Genomic DNA, 18,234 nt, shown 5'->3' with positions numbered 1-18,234 from the left:
ATCAGTCTTGAGTTGGAATAAGGTGGTTAGTTCCCCAGCTCATGACAACAAAGACTACATGAGCAGCAATGCTGTTTCTCAGTGTGGATGTCTCTTCTCGAGTGCGGGGGCCTCTGCTGAGAGTGTCTTTCTCAGTGGGTCTCTCTGTGTGGGAGTATGAACACGCTCTAATCTGGGATGTGATCAAGGAAGAGTGCATTTTGTTTGTTTTTCCTCTATGCTCTTCTTGAAAGTCTGAGTCCGGTTACTATTTTCATGAATTGTCTTATTTAACCTTATTTATGAGGCTCTTGAATTCAGAGCATAAACTTAATGATATAATATTACCAATTAGTATGTTGCTATTAAGCTTAGAGTCTTTCCACTAAGATGCTGAAAGGACCAGGTTTGAAAGAGTTCAGTGAGTCATCGAGGCTACATGTCATAGCGGCAAGAATATTCACTCTAGTTCTTGTCTGTGCTGTGCTGCTGACCAAGTAATTTACCCTGAAATAGGGGCATTTCATTTCTCTGGGTCTCCATAAAATAACTGCTTTAGATAAAGGGATCTCTAAATTTCCTTCAAAATATAAAATGTTTCTAGTTTGCTCACTTCATGTTGAGAGTCAACGTGAAAATATGTATTTGAAGTCAAGATAGACTAGTTGAAAATGACACAAAAAGACAACCTACTGACTGAGAGAAAATATTTGCAAATTATGAGACCGACAAGGGCTTACTTTCCAAAATATAGAAACAGCTCATACAACTCAATAACAAACAAACAACCCAATCAAAAAATGGGCAAAGACCTAAAGAGACATTTCTCCAAATTAGGCATACAGGTGGTCAAGAGGCACATGAAAAGATGCTCAACATCGCTAATTATTAGAGAAATGCAAATCAAAACTACACGGAGGTACCACCTCACACCAGTCAGAATGGCCAACATTAAAAAGTCTACAAACAATAAACGCTGGAGAGGCTGTGGAGAAAAGGGAACCCTCTTGCACTGCTGGTGGGACTGTAAATTGGTGCAGCCACTATGGAGAACAGTACAGAGGTTCCTTAGAAAACTAAAAATAGAGTTGCCATATGACCCAGCAATCCCACTCCTGGGCATGTATCTGGAGAAAACTCTAATTCAAAAAGATACATGTACCCCAGGGTTCATTGCGGCACTATTTACAATAGCCAAGACACAGAAGCAACCTAAATGTCCATCAACAGATGAATGGATAAAGAAGATGCGGTACATATATACAATGGAATATTACTCAGCCATAAAAAAGAATGAAATAATGTCATTTGCAGCAATGTGGATGGACCTAGAAAATATCAAACTAAGTAAGTCAGACAGAGAAAGACAAGTATCAAATGACATCGCTTATATGTGGAATCTAAAATACTACATAAATGAACATATGTGCAAAACAAAAACAGACTCACAGACTAGAGAACAGACTGTGTTTGCCAAGGGGGAGGTGGAAGGGGAGGGAAGGGTTGAGAGATTGGGATTAGCAGAAGCAGACTAGTATATATAGAATGGATAAACAACAAAGTCCTACTGTATAGCACAGGGAACTATTTTCAATACCTTGTGATAAACCATAATGGAAGAGAATATGAAAAGGGAAATATATATATATATGTATATATATATATATATGTATATATATATCTGAATCACTCTGCTGTACAGCAGAAATTAACACATTATAAATCAACTGTACTTCAATAAAATAAAAAAGATAGACTAGTTGTTATTAACACAATGGGCGTCGGCCCTGGACAGACCTGTGATCTAAGCTTGTCTCCTAATTAGGAGTTACTGGGTGAGCTTGTGCAACTTGCACAAATTTGAAAAATTATCTTCTTGTTATCTATCTTGTTTTCTCATTTGTAAAACAAGTATAAAAAGTATAAAAATCCAGAAACCATTTTTGGGAGGATTAACTTAGGTAACATATACTTCAATAATTGAATGGCACATAAAAGTAAACAATGGTAGCTATTATTAACTCTTTTTCCCACACATTTCTACATATAGTTCATGGATATAAGTCATTTCATTATATTAGTAATGTACAAATCAACACAGTTCTTCACATAAAGGCAACCTTATCCAACAGATATATGTCATAATCAAGGGACAGGGAAGATACACCCACAATAAAATCTCACGCTGAAAGCAGAATGCTGGAAATTCCTGTGTCAGCAGTTACTTTTCACACTAACAGGGCACAGAAGAAGCAGTCCTAATGTCAGTAGATCACGCTGCCATTTTTTGGCATTTGACTGCCTGCAGGAACAAGTCTTTGTGGCACTGCTACCAGGCAGAGAAGTAGTGACAGCAGGGGGTGCACTGCTACCAGGCAGAGAAGTAGTGACAGCAGAGGTTGCGTGGGAGAGTAGAGGGGGCTGCTAAAACACTCCCTTGAGAAAGCCCGGCTGCCAGGTGAAACCAGGTATCTGGTTTAGGGACAGGCTGAGGTGAAGAAGCATGAAAATTGGGTTGAAAAGCTCCAAAATTAGGAGGATCACCATGTTCTGAGAGGCAGAACTTGGTAAGGCACCTGCTTTCATAACCACACATAGACACTAGTGGCAGTTATCTCATGTCGAGCCATTTTTTCAGTACTGCTCAGTTTTCAAATAGAAATTCTTGGGCTTAGAGTAAACTCACAAATCAAGATCTGCTTGTTCTGAATAGAGCCATGAGCTAATTTCAAAGTAAAATAATATTTTCTTCTAGAGTCTTCTAATGGGCATAAAGCAAGTTTTCTCCCATGAACATTTTTCCTCTTATAACCTCTGCTTTCCTTAGTCACTTGAATTATGACATGAATTTCATCATAGAGCTCTCCCTTTCAGTCTTAATGGCAGCTTTACAATGGAATATTCTTATTCCTCATTATAATTCATTAACTTAGCATTTTATAAACTTAATGTTATAAATCTCATTAATTTGGAGCTCAAGGAAGAAAAAAAATAGCAACCCCCAGTAAAAAAAGAATTCATCATATCCAATAATTCACTTTAACCACCAAAGAGCCTGATACTGGGCCAGCCTCCTTTCTCCAAGAAAAGGACTTATGGAAAAATCAAGTAAGTTGTTGATGGGAATGTGGAGGTCAGGGGTCATTAAGGATAGTTTTAACTCTCAGTCTCACTTTGGCACATTTATGCTGTGAACACTTGACTACCATCAAATAAGTTTATCAGTAAACTGTGATGACACCATGATGGCACCAGGTCAGAACCATTACACAGCTATACTTGAGCCCCAAACAGCTCTGGAAGCTAGCAGCTGAATATATTCAGGCACATGGCAGACCCTGAAATAGTTACCCATAAACTGCCTGTAGCTAGTGTCTTCCAACTACACCTTTCCTGATGCTGGGACAATGTTGCTGAGTAAAATAGATGGGACAGAGACTGCCAGCTATCCTACAAAAAGGTTTTTTTTTTCACCTTCCTGGGAATGTAATTGAGCAGGACCCTATGAGGCCTTCCCAGGACAGACCCACCCCCCCACCATGTCCTCTGCCAGCCTTCAGTCTATAGAAAACCTTTAGTCAAAGAGTAAGTTTAACCAGAGAAGTGAGAAGATGAAGAAAGAAAGGAAAACAGTCAAGCAAGACAAAATAATAATTGTTTAGCCATTAAACAATGTCAAGGACCTTTAGTTTCTACTCAAGGGCTATAGATAATATTCTGAGCCATGTCCTTGAGCTGTTTTGCAGATGCTAAAACCCCACCAGGTGGGAGAAGTTAACTGCATGCTGCCCACAAACACATAGACCCCAGACAGGTTGGAACCAGAAGGTTGATGATGTTGACTCCCAATTACCTTCCCACCAGCCAATCAGAAGAATGTCCATGAGCTGATCACACACCCCACAACCCCCCTTCCTGAAAGTCATCGGGTGCTTTAAAACCCCTTTCTGAAAGCCATCGGGGAGCTCACGCCTTTTTGAGCACTAGCTGCCTGGACTCCTTGCTTGGCACCTGCAGTAAACACTGCACGGTCCTTCACCACGACCCGGTGTCAGCAGATTGGCTTTAATGCACTCGGGCAAGTGGTCCTGAGTTTGGTTCGGTAACAGAAACGCAGTACACCATACATTCCTGGCTTCTTCCCTGTCATTAGGTATGGTCATTATGTTGTTATTATATATTACATTGTATTATATTGTACTGTATTGTATTATATTACATTATATTTTATGTTATGTTGTTATATTTATAATTGTATCTGTGTGTTTGTTTTTATTTAGGTATGATACAGTTTTCACCAATAAAATGTACCTAGAAGTGGTAGGTACCATTTCTAGGACTGGATCATTAAAAACTCCCATCCTTGTTCTTCCCTGTTATTTTCGACTTTCTCTTGTATGGAGTGGACCTGATCCCAAAGCAGCCTCTGCAGATATGTTGCCAATGGAAACATATCCTCCCACTGGGTTCCTGCATGATAGGTTGGAAGGTCACCCTGCCAACCTCTTTATCTCCTTCACCTCATGACCTCTCAACAGGAAGAGGAAAGTATCTATTGTGTTTGAGCCATGGTAAATTAAGGAGCCCTTTCCTACAGCAGCTAGCATACTGTACCTAATATGGAGAATACTACAATTTGAGAAGCTGATGTTTCAAACCACTGATATTTATTTATTTGCTTGTTTGTTTTAATTTACCATAGTATAAACTGATTCATCTAAACTAGCCAAGTAAGCACAGGAAATATAGGTTCACTTTATCATTTTACGAATTGGCAAGGTCTGTAGCAAAGGATAAAACTACTGAATATAACCTATTGGGCAAAGAATAACATAGTTGAGAGAAAAACAAGTCTGTATAGAGACAAGGGGAAAGGACTTTAGAGGTTTATGAACTTTTACACGAGTCTACACATGACACACACAGAATGCAGGAGTTATGAGGGACAACATGGGTTGTCTGTTTTAATTTCACATTTCAGGCCCCAAAAAGACCTTACAAAAAAGAAACACTACTGCATTTGTGGGGTAAAGAGAGAAAAAATATTTTTTACTAGAAAATATATATTTTTTTAAAGAAGGAAATTAACAGTGAGGAATTGAAATCTGTTCTTTACTCAATAAAATCACTGGCCCTATAGAAGATATTATCTATTCATAGTAGGTAATATGTTTAATATACAACCAGAAAATGCCACAAAGAGCTGGACATTATTCAAAGTAGAAAGATAAATATTCTCCTCTAGGTGTACATATAAATAAAATAGGCTGTTACTTGAAGCTCTGGGTTCTAAATATAGTCTGGCTATTAAAGGAAATAAAGACAGTTCAAAGAGGAACCAAATAATCAAAAATAATCAAAGACTGAAGAATTCTTCATTTTGAAGATGGAAAAGGGTAGTAGATAGGGAATAACCAAAAGGAATACAATCATGAAGGGAATTTTTAAAAGAAAATTGATTTGTTTGTGGAATTCTAAATTTATTGACCTAGAGGAGTAGACAGAAAATTTAATATTAAATAAAATAGGCAATTACTTTTCAATATAGTATGATGTATATTCTGTAGCAAAAAGCATTGGTAGTATTTTGTGTGGGCAGGCCACTACATATTCGCATTTGTAATTGATACATTCATAGAGAAAAATAGATGTCAGATATATATTTCTAATTGGGGGGGGGGGGATTTTAGATATATAAACCTAATCATGGATTATAATTGTTTTTCCCCAGAAATTATTTTATGATACTAGTGGTACTTATAGAATATGGGAAGGGGAAAAATACAATCTTTCACTCATGATGACATTTCTTATGTTTAATTTTTTTATAGCCACAGTAGTTTGCATCTTATTTACAACTATATTCATATATTTGTATATGCACACACACACTTGTACACAGACACACACGCACACATGGATACATACATAAACATTTAAATCTGTATATATACACACATATGTATAGTCATGCTAACTAAGGGCATATTTCTGAAATTATTTCTTTTCATTAGAGAATATGCTAGGAAAGAGATATCACAGTTATTTAATTTTGATCCCTGCGATTTTCTTCCTTCTTCAGTGAAGGATAAATCAAAGTTATGTCTTGGTACATTTCCTTGTATTTCATTTCAATTACACAGGAAATCTCTTGGAGAGGGAACAATTTCTGTTTTACATTGTTTATTGCCACAGACTAACCTGTTATGACTTTACCAAATTCAACACTTGGCACTTTTTCTTCTTCTCTTAATTGTCCCTGTAGTTTCTTTTCCTGGTTATTATGGACCTTTTTATCCCCACGCAGATTTTTGAAAATCTTAAGTCAAAAATCAGGAGTTGCTGAATTTTCCAAGTCAGATTAGAAATGGGTCCTTTGGTATTGTTTAGACACAAGACACTGCAAATTCCTAGTAATAAACATGCTTTAATTTCCTAGATTTTTTTGTGCCAGGACAAGAATTTTTTAAAATAATGACATAGAAAGTGTAAATGCTATGTTATCTGTACTTACAAAATTTATATGTAGAAATTAACTCATGTATAGCCTTTCTCCTGCTATGACAGAACATTTATTCTGTTGAGTAAAGAGAACATTTTTTTAAAAAGATAACTACACTTTTGTTGGCATTAAACTAGCCTATAGAGGACATTTTTATGGACCTTATTGAAATCAATGTCACCAGGTAAAAATCTGAAAATACTTAAAGAGGTCTGATTTAATGCATCAAATCCTTTCCACATAAAATGTAGTTGTTATTTTTGCTGAATAGTACTTATATCTGTTAGGCTACTTCTGGAAGAAACCAGAAGATAAGTCTATAATGGACAAAAAAGGTCACTTACTTAGCATAAACAGTTCTGCTACTTATTTGGAATTTACAAAGCTCCTTCCTATTTTAACGTCTGTTTGATGGTCCTTCCTTTCTCAAGGGAGTACTTTGGGGCTCCTCTTAAATAAAATTCTCAATGTATTTAAATTTATACCCCTCAGAATACACTGTGGAAAAAGATGATCCTTCCAGAAAACCAAAAACAACACTATCAACAGGGATTGCTTGTATGCGAAAGGTCCAGTTTACCTTTAGAAAACATACACGTTAAAACCTATGTAATCGAGCTTCCCTGGTGGCGCAGTGGTTAAGAATCTGCCTGCCAATGCAGGGGTCATGGGTTCGAGCCCTGGTCCGGGAAGATCCCACATGCTGCGGAGCAACTAAGCCCATGTGCCAAAACTACTGAGCCTGCGTGCTGCAACTACCGAAGTCCACGCACTTGGAGCCCATGTTCTGCAATGAGAGAAGCTACTGCAATAAGAAGCTCGTGCATCTCAACGAAGAGTAGCCCCTGCTCACCACAACTAGAGAAAGCCTGCACGCAGCAACGAAGACCCAACACAGCCAAAAATAAATAAATAAAATTAATTAATTTTAAAAAAATCTTAAAAAAAAAAACCTATGTGATCAACTTCTGACTGAATGTATTCTATGGGAATGTTACTCTTCAAATTATTTTGATAACTAGCTTGTATTTTCTTACGGTCCAATTGCTCATGTATGGTCTTAAAATTAATTATTCTCCACTTATATTAGGTATGTATGTATATATGCCCCCTCCAGTGGAGAACCCACTTTGCTAGGTTCATGAGGGCAGAAAATGTCCTTCTGATCAACTTGTATCCTTCTGTCCTCCTTTTTCCAAAGTGGCTAGTGTTTACTACTGTACTTTTAAAAATGCAATAAGAATCACATGTGTGATGTGACACAGGAAGTCCCATGATAGTTACAGAGAAACAAAGGGCATGGCCTCTAATCTCAAGTGTGTTCTCAAAATTCAGTTGGCAAAGTAAGACTCAGAAAGCTATCTGTCAACAATGTAGTATTTGGTGGCCAGAATACATAATCAGTGCTCTAAAAGATACAGAACTTTACGTTGATGAGGAAAAGTTTTCAAGAGAAAGTGGGACTTGAGCCCTCAATGGAAAGTAGGAGTTGAATATGTAGAAAAGAGTAGAGAACATAAATGGTGACAACAAAGGGAGAAGGGAGTGAATGTTCTGTAGGTTGAATGTTTATTTAAAGCAGATGCATGGGTTGAAGACAAGATTACAGAGTAGAAGGACTTGAGCTCACCTCCTCTCATGAAAACACCAAAATCACAACTAACTGCCAAAGAACTATTGACAAAAAAGACTGGAACCTACTAAAAAAAGATACCCTACAGCCAAAGACAAAGAAGAAGCCACACGAGATGGTAGGAGGAGTGCATATGTGATATAATCAAATCCCATACCCACTAGGTGGGTTACCCACAAACTGGAAAATAATTATGAGGATCTCCAACAGGAGTGAGAGTTCTAAGTCCCACGTCAGGCATCTCAGCCTTGGGGGCTGGCATCAGAAGAAGCCCCCAGAGCATTTGGCTTAGAAGGCCAGCAGGGCTTGATCGCAGGAATTCCACAGGACTGGGGGAAACAGAAACTCCACTCTTGGAGGGAGGACAAAAGGTCTTGTGAACATCAAGACCAAGGGAAAAAGCAGTGACTTCATAGGAACCTGGGCCAGACCTACCTGCTGGTCTTGGAGGGTTTCCTGGGGAGGTTCAGGGGGGCGGCTGTGGCTCACTGTGGGGACAAGGACACTGGTGGTGGAGGTACTGGGGTGTACTCGTTGGTATGAGCCCTCCTGGAGGCTGCCATTTTGACCCCAAGACCTGGCCCCACCCAACAGCTTATAAGCTCCAGTGCTGGGACTCCTCAGGCCAAATAACCAACAGGATGGGAACATGCCCATCTCTCAGCAGACAGGCTGCCTAAAGGCTTCCTGAGTCCACAGCTGCCTCTAAACATACTCCTTAACATGGTCGTGCCCACCAGAGGGACAAGACCCATCTCCACCCACCAGTGGGCAGGCACCAGTCCCTCCCACCAGGAAGCCTGCACAAGCCTCTAGATGAGCCTCACCTACCGGGGCGGGGGTGGTCAGACACCAGAAGCAATAGAAACTACAGTCCTGCAGCCTGCAGAACACAGACCACAAACACAGAAAGTTAGACAAAATGAGATGGTAGAGGAATATGCTCCCAACAAAGGAACAAGATAAAATCCCAGAAGAACAACTAAGTGAAGTGGAGATAGGCAATCTACCTGAAAAATAATTCAGAGTAATGATAGTAAAGATGATCCAAGATCTCAGAAAAAGAATGGAGGCACAGACTGAGAAGATACAAGAAATGTTTAACAAACAAAAGATGTAAAGAACAAACAGAATTGAACAATACCATAAGTGAAATGAAAAATACACTAGAAGGAATAACAGAATAAATGAGGCAGAAGAAAGAATAACTGAGCTAGAAGACAGAAGGGTGGAAATCACTGCTGCAGAAGAGAATAAAAAAAAAAAAATGAAAAGAAATGAAGACATTTTAAAAGACCTCTGAAACATTAAATGTGCCAACATTCACATTATAGGAGTCCCAGAAGGAACAGAGAGAGAGACAGCTCCTGAGAAAATATTCAAAGAGATAATAGTTGAAAACTTCCCTAACATGGGAAAGGAAACAGTCACCCAAGTCCAGGAAGTGCAGAGAGTCCCAGGCAGGATAAACACAAGGAGGAACACATGGGGACACATAGTAATCAAATTGAGAAAAATTAAGGACAAAGAAAAAATATTAAAAGCAACAAGGGAAAAGCAACAAATAACATACAAGGGAATCCCCCCCCATAAGGTTATCAGCGGATTTTTCAGCAGAAACTCTGTAGGCCAGAAGGGAGTGGCACAATATTTTTAATGTGATGAAAGGGAAATACCTACAACCAAGAATACTCTACCCAGCAAGGCTCTCATTCAGATTCGATGGAGCATATGCTAAGAGAATTCAGCACCACCAAACCAGCTTTACAACAAATGCTAAAGGAATGTCTCTAGGTGGAAAAGAAAAGCCCATGACTAGAAACAAGAAACTTACAAATGGGAAAGCTCACCAGTAAAGGCAAACATACAGTAAAGGTAGCAAATCATCCACACACAAATATGATATCAAAACCAGCAATCGTGAGGAGAGTACAAATGCAGGATATTGGAAAGGCATTTGAAATTAAGAGACCAGCAACTTAAAACAATCATATATATATATATATATGGACTGCTATATCAAAACCTCATAGTAACAGCAAACCAAAAATCTACAATAGATACACACACACACACACACAAAAGGAATCCAAACACAACACTAAAGATATTCATCAAATTGCAAGACAAAAGAACAACAAAGGAAGGGGAGAAAAAAGACCTACAAAGACCTACAAACACAAATTCAAAACAATTAACAAAATGGCAATAAGAACATACATATTGATAATTACCTTAAATGTAAATGGATTAAATGGTCCATCCATAAGACACAGACTGGCTGAATGGATACAAAAACAAGACCCGTATATATGTTGTCTACAAGAGATCCACTTCAGATTTAGGGACAAATACAGACTGAAAGTAAGGGGATGGAAAAAGGTATTCCATGCAAATGGAATTCAAAAGAAAGCTGAAGTAGCACTACTCATATCAGACAAAAGAGACTCTAAAATAAAGACTGTTACAAGAGACAAAGAAGGACACAACATAATGATCAAGTGATCAATCCAAAAAAGAAGATACAAAAATTGTAAATATATATTACCCAATACAGGAACACCTCAATATGTAAGACAAATGCTAACAGCCATAAAAGGAAAAATCAACTGTAACACATTAATAGTGGGGGACTGTAATGCCCCTGTAATACCCCTGTAATCCATGGACAGATCATCCAGACAGAAAATTAATAAGGAAAAGCAGGCCTTAAATGACACATGAGACCAAATAGACTTAATTGATATTTATGGAGCATTCCATCCAAAAGCAGCAGAATACACATTCTTTTCAAGTGCAAATGGAAAATTTTCCAGGTCTATCACATGCTGGGACGCAAAGCGAGCCTCAGAAAATTAAGAAAATTGAAATCATATCAACCATCTTTTCCAACCACAACACTATGATATTAGAAGTCAACTACAAGAAGAAAACTGTAAAACACACAAACACGTGGAGGTAAACAATATGCTACTAAACATCCAACGGATCACTGAAGAAATCAAAGGTGAAATAAAAAAATACCTAGAGACAAATGAAAACAAAAGCATGACGATCCAAAACCTATGGGATGCAGCAAAAGCAGTTCTAAGAGGGAAGTTTATAGCAATACTATCTTACCTCAGGAAACAAGAAAAATCTCAAATAAGCGACCTAAACTTACACCTAAGGCAATTAAAAAAAGAAGAACTAACAAAACACAAAGTTAGTAGAAGGAAAGAAATCATAAAGATCAGAGCAGAAATAAATGAAAGAGTAACAAACAAAGAAACAATAGAAAAGATCAATGAAACTAAAAGCTGGTTCTTTGAGAAGATAAACAAAATTGATAAACCTTTAGCCAGACTCATCAAGAAAGAAAGGGAGTGGGCTCAAATCAATAAAATCAGAAATGAAAAAGAAGTTACAACTAACACCACAGAAATACAAAGGATCATAAGAGACTACTACAAGGAACTATATGCCAATAAAATGGACAACCTGGAAGAAGTGGACAAATTATTAGAAAAGTACAATGTCCCAAGACTGAACCAGTAAGAAATAGAAAATATAAACAGACCAATGAAAAATACTTAAATTGAAACTGTGATTTAAAAACTTCAAAGAAACAAAAGGCCAGAAGCAGTTGGCTTCACAGGTGAATTCATTCAAAGATTTAGAGAAGAGTAAAGATATATACTCTGAAGCTATTCCAGAAAACTGCAGAGGAAGAAACACTCTCATACTCATTTGATGAGGCCACCATCACCCTGATATCAAAACCACACAAAGATACCACAAAAAAAGAAAATTACAGACCAGTATCACTGATGAACATAGACACAAAAATTCTCAACAAAATACTAGCAAACCAAATCTAACAATACATTAAAAGGATCATACACCATGATCAAGAGGGATTTATCCCAGGGATGCAAGGATTTTTTAATATCTGCAAATCAATCAGTGTGATACAACACATTAACAAATTGAAGAATAAAAACTGTATGATCATCTCAGTAGATGCAGAAAAACTTTTGACAAAATTCAACACCAATTAATGATAAAAAATCTTCAGAAAGTGGGCATAGAGGGAACCTACCTCAACATAATAAAGGCCATATATGACAAACCCACAGCCAACATCATTCTGTACAGTGAAAAGCTGAAAGCATTTCCTCTAAGATCAGGAAAAAGACAAGGATGTCCACTCTCACCACTTTTATTCAACATAGTTTTGAAAGTCCTAGTGATGGCAATCAGAGAAGTAAAAGAAATAAAAGGAATCCAATTGGAAAAGTGCAAGTAAAAGTGTCACTGTTTGCAGATGACATGATACTATACATAAAATTCTAGAAAATTCTAAAGATGCTACCAGAAAACTGCTAGAGCTCATCAATGAATTTGTAAAGTTGCAGAATACAAAATTTATACACAGTAATCTGTTGCATTTCTATACACTATCAAAAAAAGATCATAAGGAGAAATTAAGGAAACAATCCCATTTACCATCGTATCAAAAAACATTAAATACTTAGGAATAAACATACCTAAGGAAGCAAAAGACCTGTAGTCCAAAAACTGTAAGATGGTGATGAAAAAAATCAAAGATGACACAAAGAGGTGGAAAAATATACTATGTCCTTGGATTGGAAGAATCAATATTGTCAGAATGACTATACTACCCAAGGCAATCTACAGATTCAATGCAAATCCTATCAAATTACCAATGGCAATTTTTGCAGATCTAGAACAAAAATCAAAATTTGTATGGAAACACAAAAGACCCCGAATAGCAAAGCAATCTGGAGAAAGCAAAACAGAGCTGGAGGAATCAAACCCCCGGACTTCAGACTTCACTATAAAGCTACAGTAATCACAAGAGTGTGGTACTGGCACAAAGACAGACGTATAGATCAACGGAACAGGAAAGCGCAGAAATAAACCCACACACCTATGGTCAATTAATCTATAACAAAGGAGGCAAGAATATACAATAGAGAAAAGACAGTCACTTCAATAGTGGTGCTGGGAAAACTGGACAGCTACATGTAAAAGAGTGATATAGAACATTCTCTAACACCATACTCAGAAATAAACTCAAAATGGATTAAAGACCTAAATGTAAGGGCAGACACCATCAAACTCTTAGAGGAAAACATAGGCAGAACACTGTTTGACATAAATCACAGCAACATCTTTTTGGATCCACCTCTTAGAGTAATGAAAATAAAAACAAAAATAAACAAATGGGACCTAATTAAACTTAAAAGCTTTTGCACAGCAAAGGAAGCCATAAACAAAACAAAAAGACAACCTACAGGATGGGAGAAAGTATTTGCAAATGTTGTGATTGACAAGGGATTAATCTCCAAAATACACAAACAAGTCATGCAGCTCAATATCACAAAAACAAACATCCCAATCAAAAATGGGCAGAAGATATAAGTAGACATTTTTCCAAAGAAGACATACAGAGGTCCAAAAGGCATATAAAAATATGCTCAACATCACTAATTACTAGAAAAATGCAAATCAAAATTACAATGAAGTATCACCTCACACTGGTCAGAACGGCCATCATCAAAAAGTTTACAAACAGTAAATGCTGGAGAGGGTGTGGAGAAAAGGGAACCCTCTTGCACTGTTGGTGGGAATGCAAATTGGTGCAACCACTATGGAGAACAGTATGGAGGTTCCTTAAAAATCTAATAATAGAACTACCATATGACCCAGCAATCCCACTCCAGAGAAAACCATAATTCAAAAATATACATGTACCCCAATGTTCATTGCAGCACTATTTACAATAGTGAAGACATTGAAACAACCTCAATGTCCATTGAGAGATGAATGGATAAAGATGTGGTGTATATATGCAATGGAATATTACTCAACCATAAAAAATAATGAAATAATGCTATTTGCAGCAACATGGATGAACCTAGAGATTATCATACTAAGTGAAGTCAAACAGAGAAAGACAAATATTATATGATATCACTTATACATGAAATCTAAAAAAGATACAAATGAACATATTTACAAAACAGAAACAGACTCACAGATACAGAAAACAAACTTATGGTTACCAAAGGGGAAAGGTGTGGGAGGAGGGATAAATGAGGAGTTTGGGATTAACACTCACACACCACTCAAAATAAAATAGGTAAACAACAAGGACCGACTGTGTAGCACAGGGAATTCTACTCATTATTCTGTAATAACCTAGCTGGGAAAAGAATATGAAAAAGAATAGATATATGTATCTATATGTAAGAACACATATAAGTATATGTAAAACTGAATCACTTTGCTGTACACCTGAAACTACCACAACATTGTAAATCAACTCTATCTCAATATAAAATAAAAGTTAAAAAAATAAAGCTTATGCGTGAATGCTTTTTCAAATAGTCCCATTTAAATTTGTGTGCTTCAGCTGCAAACCACCACATGGACACTGTACTTGTTGCTATTACAAACTATGGACTTGTATTCAAACTTCAATCTACTTTTTTCAACAACATTTGGTACTAGACATAATGAGAATATTCAGTGTCATCTCTCTCTTCTGCTTTAAATATAATTTTCAATATTAACTTTCAGTACTCTACTGTTTGACCTCCATGATAATGCCATGATTTCTAATTAAATGCCTTATTTTGAAAGGCTATTGAGATAAACACTCTTCTTTTTTCTAATTTTAAGATAATTTATATTAGGTTTTAACCTTGAAATAATGGCTTTCTTCCAACACTTGAAATTCATGGCTTCTTTTCAGAATATCATTCTGTTTTATTGGTTCTTAATTTTCATCTGGAGATTTTCACAAAAAATATAATTATAAATTGGGGGAAAACTAGCAAATAACTATGTCTTATATCATTTGGTATTAAACAAAGATTAAAAACATGTTTAGAAACAGACTGAGAGAGGTCTCTGATAGGATTTGCTTGGTGGAAGAACTACTAAAGGATGTATCTCAAGCAGATGAAAATTGATACAATAAGCAGGACTGAATTTAGAAGGAAATAATGGGAAAAGCATTTGCTAATCATATGCAGGTAAAACTTAACAGGTACGCCTTTTAAAACAAAAATAACAATGCACAAAATTGGAAAGTATAAACATAAGGTAGATATCAAAGCCTGGAAAAAAATAATGAATGTCAGGAGGGTACGACAGGAGTTAAAGAGTTCCAAATCTTTGTACTGTTCTGGAAAAGGGCTGAGATACTGATCCACATTAAACTCTGTTAAATCAAGTTTATAAGTTAAAAATAATAGACAACCATTAGGTGAAATGAAACAGAATATATAACTTCTAAAACCAGAGAAGGGGAAAAAGGCATCACAAAGCCTCAAATCATCTAAAAGAAAGAAACAGAGGAGAAAAAGAAGTCAGGGGTGCGGTGGGACACTTCCAAATCTACTTTAGTCAATTTAGAATAGCACTCTCCCCTCCCTTGGAAGGGTGTTAGTGTCAGTGGGTGATACAAGCATGTAAGAGGGCAAATATGTGTTGATTGAATATGAGTTGTAAACTGGGCATGTTCAGGTAGCCAAGACAACACACAACAAGAATGATAACCAGGGCTTTCCCACCATCTTTCAGGCCAACTAATCTCTACAAAAACTGGTTAGAAATAATTAAGGTAGATTATTTACTGGGAAGGGAAAACTGGTAATGAGACAGAGTCTGGGAAAGGTATTCAAGGAGAGGATTGACAGTGTATTTCTGCACCAAAAAGGATCCTTAGTGAACATTTCCTTTTCTGATTTTGTACAATATAAAGACTCAGTGGATAGTAAAAAGCATCAACAGCTGTAGTCCAGTGAAATAATTCTCCTAGCATCTCACCTGAACAGGTGTCTGGTATTGATTCACATGGGACCACGATTGGGAGTCTGAGAGATTATGGTGAATGTAACACAGGAAGAAATAATCTTACCACAAGTGCATAGCTATTTAAAAATAAAACTTTTTTATTTAAAATTTTCAAAGTGTGATACTTTTCCCAGCCCACCAATAATGTTTTCGTAGGCTTTTTCTGTTCAATATTCTCTTCTTCCAATATTCCTTCCCCCCTCACCTCAAGCAGGTTCTTTTAATTCTTTTCTCCTATTTGCACCATGAAATCCTGCACTTGGGCTAATTTCCTTCTTCACTGTTTCTTATCACCTATTTTTGATGCTACTCTCCAACTTCCTTATTCTACACATTTCTCTTTCACTTTTGTTTTCATCCCATCTGCATTATCTACATTTTTTAAAGAAATTATATTAGGTTCCAGAGGAGTTTATTTAATTCTACACACATGCACTGAATTCTGAACTCCACTAGTTGACACTATAAGGTAGAACTCAAGAGTTGCCTAGGTTCAGATTTTTGTTACCTTACATACTTGTTGTATGGGTTTGGACAAATCACCATCTGTATTTCAGATTAACTTCAGGTTAACTCAACTGTAAAGTAAAGACAATAGTAATACCCATTTCATCAAGTTCTGAAGATTAAATAAATTAATGCATGTAAAGAGTGTAAAACAGTTCCTGACATACAGTCAGCATTTTATAAATGCTATCTATCATTATGCTTTATGCACTGTGTTAGTCTCTAGGAAGATGGATGGTTCAAAGATAGATCCATGTTCACAAGGAATTTATGATCTAGTGGTGTTCCAGAAAAGTAAATTATCTACCCTAGGAAGAGGCTGCCTGAAACATGCTCTACATGGAGAAAGAATTCATAAACTATAAAGAACTGGTCTTGCACGTTCACTGCATCATTAGTCACAATAGCCAACATAGGGAAGAAACCGAAGTGTCCATCAATGGAAGAATGGATAAAGAAGATATGGAGTGCTTGCTTCGGCAGCACATATACTAAAACTGGAATGATACAGAAGAGATTAGCATGGCCCCTGTGCAAGGATGACACGCAAACTTGTGAAGCATTCCATATTTTTATGACACGTTAAACAAAATGGACTTAATTGATATTTATAGGACATTCCATCCAAAAACAACAGAATACACTTTCTTCTCAAGTGCTCATGGAACATTCTCAAGAATAGATCATATCTTGGGTCACAAATCAAGCCTTGGTAAATTAAGAAAATTGAAATTGTATCAAGTATCTTTTCCGAACACAACACTATGAGACTAGACATTAATTACAGGAAAAAATCTGTAAAAAATACAAACACATGGACGTTAAACAATACACTACTAAATAACCAAGAGATCACTGAGGAAATCAAAGAGGAAATCAAAAAACACCTAGAAACAAATGACAATGAAAACATGACAACCCAAAACCTATGGGAGCAGCAAAAGCAGTTCTAAGAGGGAAGTTTACAGCAATACAATCCTACCTCAAGAAACAAGAAACATCTCAAATAAACAACCTAACCTTACACCTAAAGCAGTCAGAGAAAGAAGAACAAAAATCCCCCGAAGTTACCAGAAGGAAAGAAATCATAAAGATCAGATCAGAAATAAATGAAAAGGAAATGAAGGAAACAATAGCAAAGATCAGTAAAGCTAAAAGCTGGTTCATTGAGAAGATAAACAAAATTGATAAACCACTAGTCAGACTCATCAAGAAAAAAAGGGAGAAGACTCAAATCAAAGGTATTAGAAATGAAAAAGGAGAAGTAACAGCTGACACTGCAGAAATACAAAGAATCATGAGAGATTACTACAAGCAACTATATGCCAATAAAATGGACAATATGAAAGAAATCGTGAAATTCTCAGAAAAGCACAACCTTCCCAGACTGAACCAGGAAGAAATAGAAAATATAAAGAGACCAATCACAAGCATTGAAATTGAAACTATGATTAAAAATCTTCCCAAAACCAAAAGCGCAGGACCAGATGGCTTCACAGGTGAATTCTATCAAACATTTAGAGAAGAGCTAACACCTATCCTTCTCAAACTCTTCCAAAATATAGCAGAGGGAGGAACACTCCCAAACTCATTCTATGAGGCCACCAACACCCTGATACCAAAAGCAGACAAAGATGTCACAAAAAAAGAAGACTACAGGCCAATATCACTGATGAACATAGCTGCAAAAATCCTCAACAAAATACAAGCAAACAGAATCCAACAGCACATTAAAAGGATCATA

The 18,234-nt window shown here is 36.7% G+C and overlaps 1 protein-coding gene and 1 non-coding gene across 2 annotated transcripts in view; one reads left to right on the top strand and one right to left on the bottom strand.

Moving 5' to 3' along the window:
• ADGRB3 (adhesion G protein-coupled receptor B3) overlaps positions 1-18,234 on the bottom strand; it is a 784,426-nt gene that overhangs the window by 236,084 nt on the left and 530,108 nt on the right. The window lies entirely within an intron of this gene.
• LOC137769742 (U6 spliceosomal RNA) lies at positions 16,958-17,064 on the top strand. The gene has a single exon (XR_011075059.1). It is a non-coding gene; the product is annotated as a U6 spliceosomal RNA (small nuclear RNA).

This window comes from Eschrichtius robustus, chromosome 9 (assembly GCF_028021215.1).
Source record: "Eschrichtius robustus isolate mEscRob2 chromosome 9, mEscRob2.pri, whole genome shotgun sequence".
NCBI classification, from domain to species: Eukaryota; Metazoa; Chordata; class Mammalia; order Artiodactyla; family Eschrichtiidae; genus Eschrichtius; species Eschrichtius robustus.
Note: the sequence above shows the minus strand (reverse complement) of the source record. Positions and strands in the feature narration are given on the sequence as shown.